General features: G+C 41.8%; 1 long non-coding RNA gene across 4 annotated transcripts; it reads left to right on the forward strand.

Moving 5' to 3' along the window:
- Positions 341 to 3,751, forward strand: LOC110435003. Of its 4 annotated transcripts, XR_002452650.1 has the most exons (7): positions 341 to 914; positions 1,041 to 1,127; positions 1,237 to 1,308; positions 1,756 to 1,871; positions 2,022 to 2,726; positions 3,169 to 3,263; positions 3,693 to 3,740. It is a non-coding gene; the product is annotated as an uncharacterized LOC110435003 (long non-coding RNA). The 4 variants fall into 4 exon arrangements; XR_002452652.1 differs by lacking the exon at positions 2,022 to 2,726 and having other exon boundaries at positions 364 to 914; positions 3,693 to 3,727; XR_002452649.1 differs by lacking the exons at positions 2,022 to 2,726; positions 3,169 to 3,263 and having other exon boundaries at positions 365 to 914; positions 3,693 to 3,751.

Raw genomic sequence — 5,134 nt, forward strand, 5'->3', positions numbered from 1 at the left:
ATATTTGACTAGCACGGTTTTTTTGTTTTGTAAACGGAGGGCGGAGTACCCCTCTCTCTCTCTGCAACTAGCGAGTGCAGCGTCTTCGATGTAACATCATATTGCGTCTGCACTAATGGGCACATGCATATCACCTTCATCTACTTTTCTGTAGTGCCGTATTGTTCACGTTCCTATCCTCCACCACACGATTTCCCGCGACAATTTTGTACAGGTTCATTTGAATTCTACACATTATGTTTGTGTTATTCTCCGGGAGCTCACGCCGGACACGTCGGCCAAAATGTTTTTAGCCGTTGGATCGCAGCTTGGACGTCCGGATCTGGTCCGAGCTACTGTGCGCTGCGCCACATATATACCAGCCCCTCACCCTTGTCTCGGCAAAAAAAAAGAAAAAAAAAGACAGACCCCCACGACCTCCCATCGCTCTCTCCGTCTCTCCCGATGGCGGCCTCTCCCGAGTCCAGATGCGACGGCCGTGGCGACGCTCTTCCTCCCGCGCCCCATGCTCCCGCCGCTTCCCCTTCCTTCCTCTCTCTCTCCCCCGATGTGGTGGCTTGGAGGCCGGGCCCCAACGGCACCGCCTGACTGCGGCGCGGAGGTGTCCTTGGGCGGTGGTGCCATGCGACCTACCGGCGGCCATCCCCGGCCACGGCATGGCGTCAGCAGGGCTCTCCGAGCAGGGCCCTCCGGTGGCTGGCGGCATAGGTGCTCTCCAACGGATGCTCCTCGAAACCCTAGGTTTCTGTGCTCGCGGACACGGCCACCCGCTGCTACGCTCGGGTGCAGTAGTCCCGTCAGTGACTGCGAGAGCCCCAGCACGAGCAGGCCTCCGCCGCGGCCGTACCAGCGACGGTCGTGATTCTCGCCTTGGATTTTCGAACATCGACGTCGGACGCGTACCCTACACTTAGGTTTCCTTCGTTTCTCATCTTTTCATCTTCCTTATCAGCAGATCAGTGCTTTGATTTGATAGTGATTTATGAAGTTTTCATTTAGTCTTGCTTCCTCAGCTGCAGATCTGTGCTTTTTTTTGACAGGTGCAGATCCATGCTTTGATTTACGTACTGACTAATGCCTCCATCATTTTTCTCGTCGGTCTACAACACAAAGATATCTCTCAATAGGTCAACTTTGCTTCATCTGTAATTTCACTACTACACCATATTAATTACAGTATGTATAGCAATTCATGTAATATTTTGTATCTGCATATTCAAAAAAATATATTTGCAGGTTACGTTCAACATTCTGCAAAGACGAGAAACAAACTCTTCTGCCAAGCTGAACACCCACTACTGCTTGAAGGTTATAACTTCTCTATGTTTTGATTCAGTTCTGCTAATCATTCTATGTCAAAAGAAAACATGTAAGCCTATAGAATTTCGTCTTATCAATTCACAAATGATCAAATTTCCAGGTCTCAGCTTAGGTTGAGCAAAGTAAATGGTTAATCTACTCCCTTGATAGTTTAAATTGCTGATCGGCAAAATCAAAGGTTAATCTATTCTTGAATCTTGATGCTTTCTAGCAAATACTTAATGGAGACAGTAACATTATCTAAGCTCATGCAGTCCTGCATTACTGTTTATGAGATTGATATCCTGCCCAAAAGCAATTACGGAATAGATGTCTCCACGGGGCATGTGGATATTTGAATAGGTTTCGTTCTGAAGATGCTCTCCAAATTGTTTTCTCTTGCATAATATAAATGCAATGCCTTCTTTAGAGCTAACACTGCTAATATAAATGCAGCCATTACACCAGGACCATCGAAGGTGTACATGGACGATGTTGTAGGCCAAACACAAGCATTGCAGCAGGAAATTTTAGGTCTAATTACAGACCAGACGGCGCAGACCTCAAATCAGGTGCATAGCAATGCTTATTCCATCATTTTCTTACTGCTTTGCATTTACAAAAAATAGTTAGATTTACGCTCATCAAACAATGGTTCCTCTCAAACACAAAACCATGTCGATGTGGATAATTCTACACATAACTTCCGTGGTATTCTCCAGGGGCTCACGACGGACACGTCATTCAAAATGTTTTCAGCCGTTGGATCACAGCTTGGACGTTCGGATCTAGTCTGAGCTACTATGCGCAATGTCACATATATACCAGCCCCTCTCCCTTGTCTCAGCAAAAAAAAGAAAAAAAGGCAGACCCACAGCCACCCTCGCTCTCTCCGTCTCTCACAATGCCGGCCCTCCCGCCGCCCGTTCCTTCCTCTCCCTCTCCCCTGATGTGGTGGTCTGGAGGCTAGGCCCCAACGGCACCGCCTGACCGCGGGGCGTCCGTGCGGCGTGACGGTGTCCTCGGGCTGCGGCGGAGCGCCTCCCGTGTGACCTGCCGGTGGCCGTCCCCAAAACTTTTAAATTTTATTCTTCCTTGTTCCTTCCCTTCTTCAGCCTATGATGATAAATTTATGCACGTTGCTAGACGATATGATCTGATATCTGTTTGCTTGTGAGGTAAGCATGTGCTAAGCATGTCTTGAGGCTCCAAGTCGATGAACAGATGATGAATGATATATTTCTGAGGCTTAAAAAATTCTATCTTCAATGAAAACCTTTGACTTATTCTTTCTTTCCTGGTTCAGCCTATGATGCAAAATTTATACCCATTGCCAACGACACGATCTGATATCTATTCGCTTGCGAGGGACTAGGCATGTACTAAGCATGTCTTGAGGCTCCAAGTTGATAAATAGATGATGAATGGTATGTTTCTGAGGCTTCAAAAAAATCATATGTAAATTGATTATTTGAGCCTCTAAACGATTTTAAATAAAAAAGTTGTCACCAACAAAGTTTCATAACTTTTCTAGATCTATAATTTTTATTTAGGAATTTTCTCCATCCGATATCGTTTACAAAATTTGAATTTCAAATTTGAGAAATTTAAACGTAGTTTTTCATTACAAGATGATTTTAAATAAAAAAGTTATCAACTACAAAAGTTTTATAACTTTTCGAGACCTACAAAGTTTGTTTAGGGAGTTTTTTATCCGAGGTAATTTTAGAAAATCAAAATTAAAAATATTCAAATAAAGATGTAGTTTTGCATGACAAGATGATTTCAAATCAAAATGTTATCAACTAAAAAGTTTCATAACTTTTTAAGACTTACAAAGTTTATTTAGAGAGTTTTTTTTTATCTAAGGTCATTTCAAAAAGAGAACGTCGTAGCAGCGGCCGTTTACCAGCTACTGCGATGGTTAGCTTGATGACGTCACCATGATCACATGATAACATCATGTAAGTTTTGTTGCCGTTTCTCTTTAGAAAAACAAATCTAGAAATACAAAGAAAATACACTAGTTTGTTTAGGCCATATCTTCTCCACCTGGACTCCGTTTTAACCCACTCAAATTGCGTTAGGTTCATAATAATAAGCTCTACATGAAAGTCTCACTGTTTCACTAATTTGAAACTTTTTAATTTTGTGACCTTAATTAATTAATTACTTTTCTATAGGAAATCTTAGAAAATCCATATCTTCTTCGTTTTAACTCCGATTTTCGTGAACTTTACGTTTGTGTGATCGTAGTGCTGCGTAGAATATTTTGATAAACTTTTATATTTGTTTTACCACTGTTTGGTGTATTGTTCTAATTATAGCTTGTTTGCTTCGTGTATGATTGTCTACATTGGAATTGCGTATTGTCGATTGATGATCGGGTATAGACGGTGAGCGATACGTTGGTGAGCAAGATCAAGTCTTTGAAGACCAGCAGGCTCAGGAGAGCTTTGATCAAGGCAAGTATAACTGGGGATTATCCTTGTTACATATACACAATTAATACAATATATATCATATGCATGTGTCCACCTTGATGACCTTAGCAAAATCATAGATGATTGTTATCCTGGATTCCTTGTTACCTATTTTGGATATGCATTTGGGTAGTTCTTGCTAGTGCTTGATTAATAATCCATGATCTTGTAACAAGAATATTTGGATATACAATAAACAATAAAATAAGCTTTCTAGCAACTTGAACATAAAGGGTGGAAAGAACTCTAGCTTTTGCTAGATTGATCTTGACCCTCCATAAGGACTTATCCCTTGGCAAAAGCTGGGACAACTCGTACAACCATAAGGGCTACATGGCTCTGGTTTTAGCTCAGTATGAGGACCTTTTTCTAGCTTGTTAGTTGTTACCTTAAATAGCGTAAGAATGGCTAGACATGTTGGGTATAGTGTGGCCTCTGTCCATGTGTATAGGCTGCGGGTTATGTGCCATGGAAGGGGGGCTCTATATCTGCCTGCCGAGTGAATCTAATGGCCCTAACTTGTTAGACGAAACCTTTGAAAGGCTTCATAGTGATCCCTGCCGACCTCCCTAGGAAGGGGGTTAAGAGACTCATGACCTCGGGCGAAAGGGTAAATCACGACTCATGGGTAAAGATGTACAACCTCTGCAGAGTGTTAAATCTGGTATACTAGCCGTGCCCACGGATACGGGCGGCCTGGAAAACTGACGGAATAGATGGACACTGATGAACATGAATAATGATGATAAATGATGGTTTGTTATATTGTTTATATGTGTTATTCATAATTCTTGTATACATTGATCATGTGGTTATGGGATTAATTATGCTACCTTGATATTTGCTATCCAATGATTAAACATGCTATCCATTATTAAAAGCTAAATGCAGTCAAACCAGTGTCAGCTATTTGAGCCTCATGAACCCCTGGTTACACTTGTTGAGTACGATATGTGCTCACTCTTGCAATTTCCCCCACACTTCAGGAGTTGCTTTAGGCTTGTGATCAACCAGTCAGTTTGATCCTGTGGAGAGGAGTTAATACCCGAAGTTTGGAGTTGTCTATCCGCTGTTTGTTATCAAAGGTTATCTCTTTTATACTAAGAACGTTATATATTTATGCATTGTCTTTTGATATTACCCCTTATTTGTAGCTATATGTGAGATTTGGTTTCTAAAACTCACATATGGTGCATATCTGGTTTTGTCCTTAAAATCGGGTATTACAGTGTGCTTGGGTTCAAAAGAAGAATAAAAAAAATAAAAAGCTTAAGGCAAAGGTATAATTGGTTATGCGCTTTTTGGTTTGCATTCAAGACACCATAGAGGGTGTGCGAGTGATTTAGGATTAA

This window comes from Sorghum bicolor, chromosome 4 (assembly GCF_000003195.3).
Source record: "Sorghum bicolor cultivar BTx623 chromosome 4, Sorghum_bicolor_NCBIv3, whole genome shotgun sequence".
NCBI classification, from domain to species: Eukaryota; Viridiplantae; Streptophyta; class Magnoliopsida; order Poales; family Poaceae; genus Sorghum; species Sorghum bicolor.